Below are 19,208 nucleotides of genomic sequence, written 5' to 3'. Positions count from 1 at the left end.
CTTGTCCTACTGCTATGCACCACTGAGAAGAACCTGGCCTCCCTTTTGCCCCCTTTAGATATTTTTATAAATTCATTAGTCATTGAAGCAACCGCTGAATAACCAACTACCAAACAACAAAAAATTCAGCCTGTGTGCCTTTTTTTTCCTCTCTTAAATACAAACCATTTAGCCAAGTATTTTTACACTACACAGCTTTTTCCCCCATCACTACACAAGCTCTAATACAGGGGGAGATGCCCAAGTTCCACAAGGACAGCACCTATCTAAGCAAAAGATAATCCCAGAAAGAGTAGCTCTATTTGGCATTCAGTGTTCAGATTCTGTGAAATAGCTAATCTTTATATGAGAAAAAGAATGTGGAATAAAATAGGATTCCCCCACAGCCTTCCATGTATTTGCTACCTTCATCCATTAGACAGAAACAAGGGGGTTTGCGTGGAATTTCTGTCTCCCACTGTACTGTTCAAAATTAACATCCTCTGCTGTACGTTACTGGTTAGCCTGTCTTACATGTCTCAGAAGTGCTAGTTAATTTTGCCGTCTCCTGCCCCAACAAAATGGTGATATATTCCTAACTGAGCACCTGGTTACTGAAGAAACTGGAGCAACTAAAAAGAACAGTTGCACATACAAGATTCTGTTCTGGAATGGCATCATTTTTTGTTCACTTTTTCTTTGTTTATTTGTTTGATTTCAACGAGCGAAATGATACCAAGTAGTTGCCGTTACTGTCTAGAATCACTGGTCCTAGCTACCACAGAAATAACACTTCAATGCAAGGGAAATTGAACCCTTTTGCTTTAGTCAAATGTTAAAATAGGCCTCAAAACTCACACTCTTAAAGCATAAAAGCAAACCCTTTCAACACATCACAGGGAATACATGGAAATGGAATTGCTTGTTTCTCATTCAGAAGGAAGATTGCTTTACAGCTACCAGATACATACTAAATCTCTCTCCTGGGAATGAAGGCTTTTATGTATTTTTTTAAATGTTTTATTCTAATCTGTCGCTTTTCTATTTAAGGATGGCCACCCTGACTGAAATTTCCTGGGCCAGAAGGGTTTTCAGAGATTTGATACTACTTGCTACAGGGTTTCATGACTGCTGGATTATCTCAAATTAGGGTGCAAGTTCTGCCCCAATATCTAATGCTCATATTGTTTCCAAGCCCAATGCAGCTACCAATGTAGTAATAATTCTGAGTGCAGTCTCACAAAGAACACAAATATTTCCACTGTTATAACCTGATTCAGGATGGGAAAGAAGCCTTGTTTCCAAATTCTTCCTTCTCAGCATAGCATGTTGTTGCCATGCTACCAGAATTGCTTGCCTTCATATTTAAATTTACTCTTAACAGATTTACATTTAAAAAGAATAAATTGTTGACGCTAAAGTACATTAAAATATAAAATAACCTGATAAGGCATAAACCTTGTCATTCTTTTCATCATATATTTCTGACTTCTCCAGGTGTTTTTGTTTGTTTTGTTTTCTAATCACTAAATAAAGCCCAGCGCAACATCAGAAATCCCAGACATGAATGAACCAACACAGCCTGATAAGGGTCTGTGCAGCAAAGGTTAATGTCAAGAGAGGAATATAAATTATAATTTCCATACTTAATGAAAATGTGCATTTTGCCTACCTCAGTAAGTGCTTCTTCCATCCTTTGTAGAGTCCATGATTTATCATTACAAGGGGAAATCAGAGGATAACTATATTTTCTTGTCATAATTCAGCTGTGGATAAAAAGAATGTAGTTTATATACATACATACATACATACATACAAACACACTCAAAATTCTTAAGACACATAACTTGTGTTACTGGAACATAACTCTTGATTAAATATATGGAAGCTTTTAAAAGCAGCTTATCCCTGTGATATTATTAGCCAGTCAATCAGTGTGGCTTTAATTATGTAGAAGTATTTGACATGCTATGGCCCAGGAGATAAGAGCTGTGGCATAATGGGTGATAGGCAGAAACAGTTCTGTTGGTAACTAGAACTGTCATGCTTAGTGCTGCATCTGTGGTATGAAATGAGCAGTTGAGAGGAGAGCTCCTAGTAAATACTGAATTGCATTGCATTATTTATTCCAATATTATGAAGGCTTTCATGTTGGAAGACTTGCTCTGGAAATACCACAGTAGAAGCAGTAGTGTGTTTTTAAGTCTTTAAAAAATTATAATAAAGGGTTTTTCTTAGGGCTTTCAGTGAATCACAGAATTATCAAGGTGAAGTGACACTAAAATTGTGTGTTGAGATACTTGCTGTTTTCAGTATTTGGAAAGAGAACACCTTAGGGTTTTTAGCACTTCTGTTACGCCTCTGTGCACTGATAATTTATTACCTCCAGAGCATGTATTTCCACTGATATTTGCCCCTGCTTAGTATTCAACACATAAGTACTAGATGAAATTTAGCTTTTGAACATCTTATCATGAAGTGTCAAAGCAAAGAAAGTCAATTTGATGGTCCTGTGCTACAGAGAGATGCTGAAATGACTTGGCTAGAATCATTTGCCCTGCTTGATGACTGAACCAGGAGCACTGAGGTCCCCAGAATAGTTGCCCAATGGTTTATCCACGTTACTATCCTACTGTTGTTCCTGCTTTGTACATTAACATCCATGAAAAGAACAAACTGTTAACCAATGCACTTTCTGTCATACAAATATCTTGCTGTCATTTTGCTGTAGGAATGTTTTGCTTCATAAGCAAATGTACGAAGACATTTTACATTCTGATGTGATAAGGACCCATAGTCATCTGTGATTTGCTTCCTACGGACTGGAAGGAGGGAAACTGATTTTGTTGTTGTTGTTATTACTGCAGCACTGCTGGCACATATCTGTATTTATTTTGGAGTTTTTAAATCAAAATGTAGTAAAATTTTAGCCTTATTCTTCAGCCAGCATTGAACTAAGATTTGATAACACCTTTTGATATTGGGAACCATGTTATATTTCATGGGTTGGTTAACATTCCAGCTGTTGGTGTGTGAGAATCTCAGCTGGCTGTAAGAATGGAAAAACTGTGAATAAGTACTTTAAACATCTGAGGACAGTACGACATCTTTAAATAATTTTGGAATCTTTGTGATTGACAATGCTATAGCAGTTGTAGTGGAAAGAAACAGATGCTGGTTAATATTAAGAAACTTGAGTGATATAAACTTGAATTAGTGTGTATTTTTATGATAGTAGTTAACATTTTGGTAAAAGTTTGCAATAACAGTAGTCAAGCAAAATGCCATACAGAGGTTCTGAAGTAGCTGTTTTGTCAGTAATTACTCCACAGTGTTTCATGCTTATATCTGTGTAATGATAATCCTAATTAAATTAATCTAGTACTTAAGGCAATCTAATAGCCTGATGTGGTATTGGTAAATAACATCACAGGTTGGGAAACATCAGATGAGTACACTGGTAATCATAACTTCCCCAAACTTTCCATATTCTGGCACAATCTGCCTACAAGCCATCAAAGAGTTTAGGATCCCTTTGAGGTAGGCATTGACAAAGACAGCCACAGGCAGTCAATGCTTGTAAGACTGACCTATCTGGCAGTTAAATATCTTCTATTCACCTGACAGAGGAAAAGAGTTATTGCAAGACTGCAAAAATGTGGTACAGCCAGTATAACCTCGTATTGGCATAGAGATAAGATGGGAAAGACTGGACTTAATCAATAATACACAAAGCTTTTGCTGAAAACTTGGAATAATAGGTAAATCTACAATGATCAGCCTACATTTACTTAACTGGAAAAAATCTTTATTTTTATTTTACTACTCACTTTAATTTTGCTCTTAACTTTCTTGCTGGTTTGAACCCTGGTGGTAAGAATAACTACTTTTATAAATGAATGCAAAGAATTTTTTACCTCTGTAAATACGAAAAGAATCATTTGAGTTGGCAGGGACCCTTAAAAGTCATCTAGTCCAACTCCCCTGCAACCAACAGGGATACCTACAGCTCAGAGCCTGGCCCAGCCTGGTCCAGCCTGACCCTGAATCTCTCTGAAGACAGGATACAGCATATGAACCTGCGTAAGCTGGAAAGTTTTTAAGCACTTTGTGGCAGGTGTCTCTGTGAAATACTCAGCCCAATGAAATCTTGGTTAATGGGCTTTTCCACCACAGACATAATTTGGGTGGTTTTTTTTTGCCCCCAGTTGACTGTTGTTACTGTAGCAAATAAAGATGAAGAATTAAATGCAGGAAAAATACTATGTGGCTGTTGAGGGCTTGAATCTGAAAGGGAGGTGTCAAATAGCATAGAAACCGATTATAGCCATGTCATGATAGGCTACAAATGATGGTCTCAAATAGTTTTCCTCACAGGATACAAAGTGCCTTCCAAAATTGACTGAGGGCGCCAAGAAAAGGTCTATGCAGTATTACTGTTTTGCAGTTAGAGTCAACCTCAGGTCATGAAGGTATTCTTTAAATGTCATATTCTGCCAGCTATCACTATTGCAATTTCTGCCATGTATAAAAGTAACCGTAGACAAGACATGACTTGTTCTAAGCCTGTACCAGAGCTTACATACATATTGGCCAGAGTATCAGCTGAAGAAAACTTAATCTATTTATGACCAAAGAAGCAAAACACTGAAAAATGTTAGCAATACTTATATTGCCATTTAGATTTTTGCTTTAATATCTGCTTACTGCATGTTTAGTGATGAGAGAGGCAGAATACTGAATGGAATATACACAGATAAACACAAAATAGGCTATGATCCAAAGAGTACTGATTGGATGTCTCAGGTAAGATGTTCTAGTGATCTATCAATTAATTCATTTTGAAAGGAAAAGCATTAATTACTGAAAGTATTATCCAAGAGCCTAGCCCAGGATATGTAATGATCATTCAAGCAAGGTATTGTCTAGCCACAAATGAAATGAAATGTAGGGGAAAATCTTGTTCTCATAAAAGTTTATACATGTATCTCTAAAGCTTCATTAACATTCCTCAAGATACATCCTAATCCTTTGATAGACAGTATGAAACAAATAAGGCAATAAGCAGTTACAGAGCATGGCATTTCCTGTGTGTAGCTCTTTTCCATACTCGTGTCCAGCTATAACCTTCTCTTACACAGAAGTACAGCAACCTCGCACTGCAGGTTTAAAGCCCTTTATCCTACAGAACTGTTATATGTGATTTTTTACATATGATGCCATTACTGAATTAACATGCTGCATCAGGTAAATTGCTGCCTTCAACAAATATTGTGTTGATACCAACTGCTGACCTAATTAACCCTGACATTGCATCTTGTTCAACCACAGAGTACTTTTACCAAGGAGAATGGCTGAAGCTGCATTAGTGCTTTTAGGAATTGCTTAACAGTGCATTTTCAGCTTTCTTCTTGTTCTAAACTGCACTGATGCCTACTTAGCTTGTCAATAACTAATAGAGAAACTCTATCCATGCAAACTTCCATATCTTCAGTTACAGACAGACTCATTAAAGTCTGAAATATAGAATAAAAGAAAAGGAAAAAACAACTCCAAACCCAGGCACAGGAATTAGGCTGAAAATCTCTGATAGTAGAATTTTACCAGATCATAAGAATTCTCAACATTCCCATTTCTAGCAAAGCACAATAAGAGCCAGCAAGGTATTCTCCCTTGTACTTTGCTGAAGTAACTAGGGCATGCACACAAAAACTGTCCAAGATGTGCTCTAAAAAGGTATGAAAAACATATTATGGACTACCAAAAACTTATGCCAACATGATCTACAATTTCTGTTCTAATATTTGTATTTATATCTATTTTCATAATGACAGTATTTCAGCTTTACCACACTGTGGAGTGCAGGATTCACAGTCTCCAGTGTTTCAAGTGGTTGCTTTCCCTGTAATGACTTGGCAAAAATGAAATAAACATTCACTGTCTTCACGGAGGTCTAAAGGGAAATGAATGCTTCCTCAGCCCTCAGGCAGACTGTTGATAGCAGGGGAACTATGCTCAGAAGTTATTCATCTACTGGGGCTTAACCTCTCAGCAACTGATGTGGTGGTATTTTTTCCTTGAATCATATGGAATCCACTGTATAGCTGCAGAAGGCACATAAAAGTGGGATGCCCTTTTGAAGATAATCAGAGATTTTAATAAATATTCATCCCCTTTTTCTTATCAGAATCATCCAAGATCAGGAGTAAACCAGCATTTTGTCATTCTGCTTTTTCTGAGCAAGCCTAATTTTCCAGTATTCAACAACTCCAGCTAGATTAGATCCCCATGGCTGCCTTCTGCTCTACAAGCTGTTAGAATCTGATGGGATAAGAAGACTTATGCATCAGAACCCAGGCAGCTAATGGCTTCTGACTTCCTGGCTTCAAGTAGTGCCTTTGAAGCAACAGTGTTAATGCCTACATTTTAAGTATAGAAAGTCTGTTCTGTCAAGGATTTAACTTGAACTTTGCCTGTGGATTTCTGAGAAATGTTCTCTCCACCTTCACTGAAAACTCTTCTCAATCCAGAGGCAGCCTAGATAGTCAGTCACATTTATTTTTTTAAAGAATCTTTTAATGGCAGGCTAATTGCATACTTTGTTTTATACCCTGTGTGTGATACATTTAAAGGTAACATTCTCTTCTATCCCAAAGGATGAACAATCTGTTCACAGGATTTTGCTTCACCCTTTAAGTTCTTTTGTGCCCTTCATTTTGAACCACTCATAAAGATATTTCATTATTTTCCAAACAGCTGAGTGGTCTGTTATTGTAATCACTACAATTTGCAGAGCACTTGACATCAGGTAAGCTTTCTTTCTCAGACTTAAAGACTTCCATGAAATTGGTACTTGAATCTGACCTGGTCTTCCAGCCAAAGATAAATAGAATCCATAATGCTTCAACAGTTGTCTGCCACTCCACTCAAATTCATCACTTCCCAAAGAGAAGTGGCATGTTTGGGAAGTTGGCAAGGATTTCAGTGAGTGCTGAATGCCTTTTGTTCTTTATGTAGCATCAGAAAAGAAACAAAGCTTTGAAATCTTCTGTTCTGGCAGTAAGGATATTGAGTGAGAAAAACAAGTAAAACAGCTCAGTTCTCAAATAATAAAATTCCTATCCTTGGTATTGCAATTTCATGGGTAAAAATCTGGGTAGAGTATTCACCACTTGTTGAAGCAAGACTTCTTGCAAATGTCATTCTTTGCATTGGTCACACAACTGTAAAAACACTTCACATCTCAGAAAACTTCAGCCTGGATGGACCCAATTTTTCTAACACAATACAACAATGACATTTTGAAAAAGATACTTGAGTAGAATTTTAAAAAGGCTTTATCTAACATTTTACCTTACTAATTACCCCCTTCTGTTACAGTTATGAGGTCCTGATCCTTCAATGTACAGAACATTTACTGCTGAGATTTAAATCTCCAGGTACCTAAATGACTGTAAATGGATTTGCAGTAGCTTATGAGGTTTGTCACTTAGTACAAAGAAGCTATTCACATTTCTGTAGGGGGAGCTCCATACAATACATTCTGATATAGAAGTACTTCTGTGTAGTAGTGTAGGTATAAGCTGTCAAGTGATGCTGTTCTTTCCCTTCTGGGCATTACTGCTCAGTTGCGTAGGTCTGGCAGTCAGTGCTGGTAGCTGCTTTCCCCTGCCACCATTTGTTGCTAGGCTTCTCATCTGCTCTGCTATTTCATATCAGATTGTGCCAGAGACAGAACAGTTAAGTCTGCAGAGAACAGCAGCTCTCTGAAACTTGCCGTGCAATAAGTGATAACCTCCCATAATGCAGGATGCTTAAGATGTTAAAATGCAACAACAGAAGGTGAAATTAAAATATGAGTTTTGCTTGAAATGTCTAAATTGGCTGCATCTTTTCACTGTTCTCAAAGTACATTGCCTATTCTTTTATAATTAAAGCTTGAAATTATGTTATGTATGCTGCAGTGATTGATTGCAAAATGTAAAAGGAATTTACAATTCTATGGAGGGAAAGCTTCATAATAATTAGTAATATTCTTTTAGAAGTTTGAAGTAACTGTTTCTTTCTCAGGGATTTCCATCCTATTTCTGGCAAGCATTTCCTTGTGCTGCATTTTTAGTGCTGTAAATGCCATTCTGGATTGCTGATAGGCTCAGGACTCAAACAATCTGTAGTCAGATGACCAGGTGCCTTGATTGGATAATTTTGTGCTGGGTTGCAGTAAGCTACCAAAACACAGGCTAGGACTTTACAAAGAGGCTGCATTCCCTTATAGTCCAGCTAGGAGCTCATGCTGCATTCAGTTTTCCACAGAATTTGAAAAACTGATAGAGAACTGAGTTTCCCCTTTCAAGATTTAATATGCTTTCAGTGCTACTAAATCAGAATCGTGTGTTCTATTATACTGAAATTTTGCAATGTAATGCATCCTAAGTGTATTTTGCTACTTCCAAGTACCACAAAATTGTTAATATTTCATGGAACTTCCTCCCCCCAGTATTAAAAAAAGAATACCTTCTATGTCTTGTACAACATTCAAAAGCTAGAAAAATGCAGAGAAACCATGAAAAAGACTATAGGGAAAGAGGACAGTTGAATATCATTTCTGCACCTGTGCAAAGGTCATTTTCATGCACTAGAAAGCTGAGAGATGCTGCAAAATGAAGCCTGTGGCAAATACGGAGCTGAGAAACAGGCATAACCAGAGGCAGAACCTCTGGATCCATCTGCTGCTCTTGAGTGTAGAGAGATGCTTCAGTGTGTACTGCAGAGCAACCAGGGAAAAAGGAATTATTTCCCTACTAGAACCTTCCTTCCTCATTGCACAACATACATACAGTGATGTCCTTGGAGAACATATTTCAACCTTGAAAATCAAAGTGTTTTTCACAAACCTCTAGGTAATACTAATGCTTTGTAAACAAATGTGTTTAATTCTGTGCATCTGAAAGGAATTCATTCTTTCATGTAATATCTAAATTTAAGTTCTTATGTATCTCAGCGCTGCTTACTAAAATTGCTGAAGCGGGTATCTTTGGTTTTAATATAGATGCAGCTGATCCTGACTAGATTTGCTCTGCTTTGTTTCATAGTTCTACCAAAGCTTTGAATCAGATCCATTCATGAGGCATCTTGTACTACATACAGAAGTACCCCTAGGGCACTGTAGAAATTAATATTCCATCTGTGATTGTAGCTAATAGTTAATTTATCACTTGGCAGTGAGAAACAAGAGACTAGATTACTGATTAATTATAATCAAGCTTCACAGAATGCTCACGTGTAGGCAGAAGTGGAAGTGTTAACATACAGGTGGTGACCTTTTGCAATCTGCAATCTATTTTGGTGGTGTTAAATCTAGTAGTTTAAGAAACAAATAAGAACAGTGGTAAGAAGTGCCAGTAATTTTAGTTTAGCTAATTAAAATTCTATGACTAGCACAGAGGATTTGAATTCATGATAACTTCAAGTTTGGCAAAGGGAAATAAAAGAAGTCTCAAGAGTTGCTTTTTGCTGTAACCTGTCACATCTTATTACCCTGTTTCCAACCTTCTCTGATTTAAAATAAAACAAATTTTTGTTTCTTCGTTAGAAAGGCAAGGAAATAGTCAAATAACTACAACCAGCAGGTACATCTGAAATAATACCATTATTGCTGTTGTTGACTGTTCTAAGAAACCATGACATAGTGGCCCTACGAATAATCAGGTTTTGTCACCTAGGAAGAACCTTCAGAAAAATACTAGAAGGAGATGAGAAGGAGATGTATGTGAATTCCAATAATCATCTGATACATAGTTATCAAATGAAATCCAGAGAGACACTAGAATATGTCCTCTTACATACACATGGCTAAAAAGTGAACAGACAAATCTCATCTGCTTATGTGTATGTATGGAAAAGAGGTGCTTTTGGGCCAGCCTCTTCATCTGGGCTTGACACATCTGTGCCCAGGTATAACTCCAGTTATTTACAGTTGTGCACACATGCCTGCTCTGCACTAAAACTGTTTGGGGGTTTGGGTTTTGTTTTGAAACCATAACAATTTCAAAAGAACAACGTTAGACTTTTCAGGCCATCTAATGAATTCTGATGCTCATTTTTCCTAATGAATTCTTGTGCAGTGTCACAGGGTCAGATATAGCCTGATGTGAAATGTGTCATCATTAATTTATCTCTGTGGCAAATACATACAGATGTATTAAGGACATAACTGATTGGGGTTGGCTGTTAGCTTCAGGAAGCGGAAGGTGCAGGTCCAGTAATTAGTTCTAAAGTCCTCTATCTGTCAGACATTGTAGACCTAATAGATAGAGATCATGGGAGAAAAATCTGACAGCTTTTGACTCAGTCTCGTAATCCAGTTTCACTGCCACCATCTTTAGCTGAGACTATTCTTGGAGTCTTCCACCTGTGGGAAAAATGCTATCAAGTATAGTGACAGAATAGACTATCAGATAATTTAGCAGTATTAAACTGAAGCCTTCTTAAAGTAGGCATGCGTGGGAAGGACTCTGGCTCTGCTGCATGTAGTTTTAGAAGGGATCCACTGCTACTGTAGTTGTTGATTTAAGATGCAAAGCACTGTGCAGGCTGGGCTTTTCTTTTGTCATTATTTCTCCAGTTAAGATGCATTGAATTGATCAGTGGATTCAGCCCAGCTAATTGCAGAGCATCAATTACTGTTATTGTGGAAACACCTTTACATTCAATTGGAAAGAGTCCTTTAATTCTTTCAGAGAGCAAGAGGAAGGTTGTGGAATCTCCCATACAGCTTTGTCTCTATCCTAAAGAAACAGATTCTGTTGCTTTGGAATGGGAACACTTTTGTTGCCCTTAATCTTTTAAAGTGGACAAGAGCTACCATACTTCTTTTCCCACTGTTCTGTTTCATTTGCTCTATTTTCTTTTAGAAGATAGTGCTAATTATGTATTTCCTCAGTACAGTCTTTGATCTCATAGTAAGAGGGGAGTTAGATGCCTGCAGTGCACGCTGCTGTTACTTCTGGAATATATCTTTTTTCATGTGGTTTACACATTGGTGCTCTATTACGCTGCTTTTGTGTGACCTATAATTTTCTTGCTAGTCAAACTTTTGTTCTAATTCCACAAAAAGATTCATTTCTTAGTAGATCAGTTTGAAATACATTTTAGACATATACAGCTATCTGTTTTGCTTGCTCATAATATACTAGCTTTTCTAATATATACTCTGCCATGTTGACTCTCTTTAATCAGTTACTCTAGGGCTGTTTCCATAAATCCACTGAAACCTTAGTGCTCTCTGCAGACATGAAAAAACAGACAGTGGTCTTGTTAAAAAGTCTCTTTACAGGGTTATTCAGCCAACTCCTCTGCATCACGACTGGTTTTCACTGATAAATAATTTTAAGGAAAGAACTTATATTCATGTAAGTTTAAACAAAAGTTGAAGAAGTAAAGAAAAAAATCTCAGATCAGGCTTGTCCTGAACAAATAAGATATGCTTTTTTTTCCTATTGTATAGTTGTGGTACATCAGGCTTGCCCAGAATTGGAAACAGCATTCTCATACATTGTGCAGTATGATCAAGTTTGATGCAGATCTGCAGACCTACACAACAGTGATAAGACATAAACACTTATTTTAGTGCCACTATGAGCATAAACAAGCAGTTTGGGGTATAACGTAGTGGATTTTTTTAGTGTTTCATTTCTTGTCTGTAGCCAATGATATATAGGCATTTTCTATGCAGAGGAGCAGCCATTGTATTTCTTCAAAATAGTTGTCATAATTGTGGTTTTGGATGAAAAGATAGTCTTTCAAGATTTGAAAACACTAGGTTTGAGACTTCAGTCCCCAGATAGGTAGTTAATCCTAAACCCACTGAGCAATTCTAGAGCCTTCAGTTTTACTTCTAGCGATACTATTTGGGAGCTATTGGTAATAGGTGAATGGTTGGACTGGATGATCTTTTAGGTCTTTTCCAACCTTGGTGATTCTATGATTCTATTCATGTAGGTAAGAACTGGCAGGGTCGGGCTTTTTCACAGCTGAAGCAATAACATTTATTTTTAATAGGATGCTCTAGTCCTTCTATGCAGACTTGTGAAATGGTTGTTCCCCAGGCTGCTGCTTCACACACAGTAGTGGTGTTTTGGGCTGCAGATGGAGCAGAGAAGGCAAATAAAAGTAAGTGAGACTAAATCATTTGTGTCATTACAGTCTAAAGTCGAACTGATCAAGCAGAATTATCTTTGCCTAGCTGCATGAAATCTGCAGTGACTACAGTAATTTGGATTAGAGGCAAACAGGAACATTTTTAAGTGGATTTGGAAAGACATCTCATGATAATCCTAATATGCTACAAAATAACTGATGCTGTATTCAGACTCACTTAAAACCATTGGCAGAGAACTACACGTGTTTTTAGAGTTTAATATCTGTCCTTTCACATAATGTATACAGACATGCATTTACTTACTAAACCTTGAGTAATGCATAGGAAGCTGTTTTTTTCTTAGTTTATTTCTAAAGTGTTTCTGTATTATTTCACCTCTGTCCTTTTCAGTTAAAACTCAAATCCATTCCTCCAGCACTATTTATGAAATAATTGATCTCTGGAAAGTAATAAGAATGCTAATTAATTTATTTTAAGTTTTCATTTAAATTCCATTATGTATTGACTTTAAGTATCCTTTTATATATAATTTTGTCTCAGCAAACCTCATTGTTGTAAAATGGATGATAATAGGATAGACTATGCAAACTGCCCTAGGAAAGAGGAAACATGAGGTCTTTAGTACAGATGTAGTTCTTTGTACCGGACAGCTATCATGACCTACAGGGAGGGGGGAGTCCATGGTAGTATAGAGAAAGATGCTATGGCATTTAGAAAAGTGCCAGTGAAGCAAACTGTAAACTGTAGTGTCTCTAGGTAGCTACACGTGATACCTAAAGAATTTGAAATACAATTCAAGTTCCAATTATGCTGATCTGCAATTAAAGTTTAGTGATGATAAAACTAGACATGTTCAAGGGAGAGACTACATTACAGCAAAATACATGCTCCTGAAATTCTTGCGCTGCTGGTATGTTTAAGAGCCATTTTTGTTGAGAGAATGTAATGGTTATTATAAAAGGTGGACATATTTGATAGTTTCTAGACATTGTCTCTATAACTTGTATATTCAGAAAACAGCAGTTTGATGAGAAAGGGCAATTTTCTACCAGATGTGTTCTCCTGTAGTGTAGTAATCAGAGAACTTAACAGATGGATCAGGATTTGTTCACTGTTAAAATTTACATTACTTTAATACTTAGAGTGGATGTAAGTAAAACTGTAATGTGCTTTTCCTAACAATAGGTAAAATAATGGTTATCATTACCAGCATGTCATCTGATGGATGCAGTCAGTGTCAGCATACTGTAAATTCATTTTTGTTTCTTTGGTTCATACATGCACCTTTCTTGGCAATACATGTTCTGTAGCAGAGTCCCTGCTGCAGTACATCTTAATAAAAATCACAGAATCATAGAATAACACAGGTTGGAAAAGACCTCCAAGATCATCAAGTCCATCCACAGCCTAACCATAGTACCCTGACAACCCTCTGCTAAATCACATCTCTGAGCACCAAATCAGTGAATTGAAAAAGAAACTAAAATTTGGAACTTAACAAACGAGCCATATACTCAGTGTAATTCAAATCAAACTCAGTAATTTCACTAATAAGTGAGAAATAATTAGCCCTGATCAGCCAGGAATAAATATTATGCCAGTGGTGAAATAAACTGTTTCTAGGAATTGTCATGTATCTGCATCTTTTTTTTTGTAGGAGGTCTTGCTTCACTTTTCAGAGCTGGATGTTTTATTTGCTGAAGCCCAGAGCCCTTAGATACTGTACAGTCTGTTGATATTGTTCTCCATGCTGCAGCTAACGAAATGGATGAAAACATATGGTGATGAAAATGCTACAAGTTCTTCATCTTTATGGCACTATACAAACATTGGCTAATGGACAACTATTATCCTCCTATTATAGGAATAACGTTGGGTTCTTTTTAGGGGGAGAAAACAGAAGAGCAGCTTAATTTTGCAGAACCAAAATTCTGATGTTCTGTTAGTGCCTGGGACCTCAGATTGGAGAATTTCAATGAAAGATTGAGTTTAGCACACAAATTAAGCTGGTCAGCTGTTCCGACTTTCTCCAAGTACTTTTTTCAGAATCAGCAGAAACAAGTAGGTGTTCAGTTGTTGGCACAAGCAGGAAAAAGTCCATTCATAGCCCGAGCATAAGGAGCAGAATGAAGTCTGTCTTTTTTTCATGCAGGAATTGAGCAAAGTTGTACAGTCATAATTACAGATCTTGAGATCTTTGTTCAAGCAAAGGATTTTAAGAACTTAAGCTAACAAAAATATATCTCTTGTGTCTATGTCAGATAAAAGTTAATAAGTTGGCACTGTCAACTTTTTACATAAGCTTAAAGAAAAATGAAATAGTTTTAATATGTACATGTATAAGTAATGTACTAGCACGTACTTTTTCATAAAGCATCACTAAGGAAGGCTTCAGTCAGCACTAAACAAACAGCACTGTAAGAAAAAGTAGAATCATAACATCATAGGATCTTTAAGGTTGGAAAGACCAATAAGATATCTAGTAATTTATGTTTAATTTATAATCTGTTTTGGACTTTAGTGGAAACATTTAAAATTCTGTAAATTGATGGAGGGATGAAGGCTGTGAGTAGAGCAGAGCCTGTTTATTGCACAAAAAGGAGTGCATGTTTGCATTTATCATAAGCATTATTAAATACTTGCCCTGAAGATACCATGACACTTAAGGTACTTAGCACCTTACACAATGAATGTCAGCATTAGACATAATACCTTCAGGAGAAGTTTTATTTTGTTTTCTTATTAACCCTGCAAGAAGTCCATATACTGCCCCAAGACAGGCAAGATTCTCATGAAAACACTTAAATATTTGAAGATGCCTTAAAATAGAAACGAACAGATACGTTTGCTTATTCTGGTAGGGTCTGAAAAAGCTCCAGGAATCCACCTGGGACTCCTGTGAATCAGCACAATGAAAGTATAAATTTCTGTCTTGATCTGTCTTTCACTCAGATGGAGTAACTGATCAGAAATAAAGTGTCTTTTATTTTTATTGTGTAACTCAGGAACAATTTATGTCTTCCTGAACCCCCTTCCATTCCCCAAATTACTCATAATAATAGAGTCAGAATTTATTATTCATATTCTACTTGAGATATATATTTGTTATATGAGTTCTAGGTTGCTCAGGACTACTGCAGAAAGCTACAAATAAACATGATATTTTGGACAAGAAATTCCCACATACTCTTCATTATTTATTTACTAGGCTTAATTTTTTTTGTGTTTTTGGATAATTATATCTTTGTACAACACCTTGGCATAATAACCTCTATCTGTCCTCTACAGTAGGAGCACTAGTCCTCTGTTCTGGTGATTCCTTTCTTACTTCATGCCTTAACAAGAGGGTGAACAGATCTTTTCTGCCAATACAGCAGACCTTTCTTATTCCAAAAAGATAAAGTTATTCCCTCTTCGACCTTTAAGAAACATAATTGCTAGAGTTTTATTTGACTGAAATCCATGGGGTTGTTCATCATATCAGATTTGTTAGGAAGCCAGGCAGCATTTCTGTAAATGCTGGAGTTGGAATGCTACTTATTCATTCAGCATGCATTCCTGGTTCTGTGGTGAGACGTAGAAAATTGCTGCAGTATGGTGCAGTGGTACATCAGCTTGCTGCCACCTTTTGGCACCCATCCCAAAGGTTGAATTTTATTGCAGCCAAGTTTTGCTGTACATTTAAGCCCTACTGCATAACGGACTTGAGAAAATTAACTGCTCTCTAATTGTAGATCTCAAGGACATTAAAACAATGTAGTAATGTAATAATGTACAATGCAGTATAAATGGCAGATTATGTAATCTGAAATAAAATACAGTAAAATGTGTTGTAAAAGAAAAATCACAATAAGCGAAGAGAGTATGTTTAGAATGCTATGAAAGCAAGGTATTACAGCGAGATCATTTAAATCTGACCTCAGAGATGTATTTAAATGACTTTGGCAGGAAGAAGTACTATCTCGGGTGCAGCATCTAGGAAATGTACCATATTAGCTGTAACTTTCTTTCATGGACTTTTAACAGTAAGTAAGTAAGACTGCGTACCTTTTAAACAGAGTTTAACTTCAAAGGTATTTCAGTTTTAGAAACAGCACTAGAAATTATTTTGAGTCTAAAACAGACTCATTCCTGCTTACCAAGGGAAGTATGCATGACAAACTTAGATTAAGAATAGTATTTCAGATACAGATACTTAATTTCATCTGCCAAGCTGTATCAGTTTATTTTTTTGTTTCATGATGATATTCTGGTTAGTGTTAGGATATTCGGTAGTATATAAAATATATTTGAAGTATGTATCTATTGGAGTGAACATGAGCTCTAGATTTAACTGAGAAATATGTGAGATCATGCAGAGCTTTACTTTAAGATCTTGAATTCAATGAAACAGTAACATAGAAGTTCAGTTGTCATTAATCTAGTAGGTGAAAAACTCTTATAGGTCATTTTGCCCCAACTCTAAAACAGGAAATTGACCTCTTCTCTTGCCTGAGAATGGATGTTGTACTGAGAAATACAGTATGTTAAGAGATCTTAATAACTTAAAATGACTGCATGCCTGTTCATTTAATGACTTAAAGTGTTTTTCTTTCTTTTCGTATTTTTGTGTATAGGAAAAATACTAGTACAAATACTATGGAAGAAAGGATGATGCTACAGTATTTGCAGCAGCACATTGTAGGTGCTAAGCATACTAAGGAAGATGTATATAAAAATATAGGGATGTAGAAATATCACCCCAAACCTTTATTCCTCTCTTATGTTTAAGCTATTAGACCAAACTGCATTCCTCCTATGACATTGCTGGACAGTTGCTTTCTATTTTGAGACTTTACATTCTGGTAGTCAAACATCAGAACCACTGCTCTGTTCTCAACTGTTTTTACCATTGCCAGCATGATTTTCTTCTTGAAATGGTGCCCTCCCTTATCAGTCTTTCATGGCTCTATTCATTTCTGTGTCCTGAAATATTTTTTCTAGTTATTTTTCCAAGGAATCTCCTTCTTTTCCCAGTAAAAGCCTGTATAGTCCTGTTCACTGTTCTGTCCTGTTTTCCTTCATGCCCTTAGTCTCAGCAAATAACAAACACAAATTCAGTTTCCCCCCGCAGACAATACTTTTCTTATCTATCATCCAAACCTGCAATTAGCACCTCTCTTTTTATGTGCTATCCTAAGTGTAGCATATTCTTTCAGTATCTCATCCATGTAAGTCAGCTTCTTTTACATATTCTAATTAAGTCATCTGATTTTTGTGAAGCTTCCTCTGACCTTGGTGAAAGCAATTTCTTTTATGTATGATCAGACTACCACTGCAAAGATCATTTTCTCACACCCTGATGTTACTGCATCACCTCTTATCTTGACAGCACTGCTTCCATTTCCATTACACTAATAATAATGATATTTTTTTTAATGGCTCTTCAAGTGAAAACTCTTAAAGTTTTTTATTTTCTGTTTATCAGCCAACTGATGAGACTCTTGATGATATTTGAAAAGTCATGGCATTCAAGTGAAGTTCCCAGTGACTGGAAAGGAGGCAGTATAGCACCCATTCTTAAGGAGAGTAGGAAGAATGCCCCAGGGAACTACTGGCCCATGAGCCTCACATCAGTGCCAGGGAAGATCATGGAGGAGATCCTCCCTGTAAGCTATGCAAAGGCACATGGAATTGAGGGACCTGACATGAGACAACCAGAAATGGCTTCACCAAGGGCAAGTCCTGCCTGACCAGCTTTGTTGCTTTTTATGATGGCCTAAGTACATGAGTGGACAAGGGAAAATATGCAGATGTCATCTATCCGGACTGTAGTAAGGCCTTTGATGCCATTCAATGAGAACTGGACAGGCTCAAGAAGTGAGCCAAGGACCTCAAGAGATGCAGTAAAACCAAGTGCAAGGTTGGAGATGTAAGGATGGAGCACAGCCCTGCCAGCTGGGACCTGGGGGTACTGATGGATGGCAAGCTGGGCATAAGCCAACAATGTGCCCTCCCAGCCCAGAAAGCCAACTGTATCCTGAGCTGTATAAAAAGATACATAAATGCACAAATTAAGTTTTTCAGAATAGTATCATGGAGAAGATATAAAAATAAATCAATATACAGAATGTAATGTTGGGATCCTGTCGGGTGTTTTCAGCTTCTGTATGCACATCATGCCCATTGCCTTAACCCACTTAAACCGACTGTGGAGGTCGGGCTGTACAATCTCCAGGGAGATAGAGAACTTCAGTCCTCAGAAGTTAGTAAGGAATTCTATTAGAAATATGGAAATGAACTGAGTACAGAGGGTGCCTGTGTTTCCTGGTGTGAGACACCTTGCTTAGCCCAAGTCTAAAATTGTTCTGAAGAATAGCTGAGGTAACACAAAACTATTTCAAACCCATATAAATTGTGTTAGTGATGTTTTTCCTCCTCATTTTTTCCTCCGATTAAGAGTTCAGATTTTCCTCCACATTTACTCCAGAAGTATTCATTATGTTTTCAAAATTGTGACATCCTCCTTGCATAAAGGCCTAAGTGATATCCTGCCATTGTTCTGAAAAGGTAGATTTTGGCTTCCCTGTGATTCCAATATATGGGGTATTCACCAGTGATACAGCTCTATCAAAAGTGAGCAATTTAACATCAAAAAATGTTATATTATCTCTTCTTGAACAGATGGTACCCTTCCTTATTCTGTAAGCATAAATTACTGCTAAGCTTAGACTAATTTATTCACTCCTTAGAAGTGTAGCCAGTAGCTTGCTATCTAGCAGCTTGAGTGTTCACATCCATCAGCTCAATTAGTGATCCGAAAGCAAAACCCATCTCTTGGGATGTCATAACCATTCTGAGACACACCTGGGAGGACTTCACGCCTCTGCCCAAATAGGTGAATATGGATTTCATTCATCCGTGAAATAATACTGTAGAGAATCATGTTAGGCTAAGAACTCCAGGCATGATTCAATACATATTACCAATATAAGATAAAACAAACCTATGCTTGTGGAAAAAACAGGGTGATGGAAATTGCTTTAAGGACACTTCCTGTGTTTGTTGTCACTCAAAATAACATACTGCT

The 19,208-nt window shown here is 36.9% G+C and overlaps 2 protein-coding genes across 7 annotated transcripts in view; one reads left to right on the top strand and one right to left on the bottom strand.

Moving 5' to 3' along the window:
- The window catches only part of APBA2 (amyloid beta precursor protein binding family A member 2), a 79,881-nt gene that overhangs the window by 6,401 nt on the left and 54,272 nt on the right, over positions 1-19,208 (top strand). The gene's annotated exons all lie outside the window — the stretch shown is intronic.
- Positions 1-19,208, bottom strand: part of MPHOSPH10 (M-phase phosphoprotein 10) — a 96,545-nt gene that overhangs the window by 24,886 nt on the left and 52,451 nt on the right. For all 4 annotated transcript variants that reach the window (XM_085515716.1, XM_085515717.1, XM_085515719.1 and 1 more), the window contains one exon: positions 1,652-1,745. The gene's annotated coding sequence lies outside the window, so the exon portion shown is untranslated. The remainder of the gene's footprint in view (positions 1-1,651; positions 1,746-19,208) is intronic.

The sequence above is a fragment of the Coturnix japonica genome, chromosome 14 (assembly GCF_054131305.1).
Source record: "Coturnix japonica strain WE chromosome 14, WE-NBRP24, whole genome shotgun sequence".
Lineage (NCBI taxonomy): Eukaryota > Metazoa > Chordata > Aves > Galliformes > Phasianidae > Coturnix > Coturnix japonica.
This window is presented reverse-complemented; position numbering and strand designations above follow the sequence as displayed.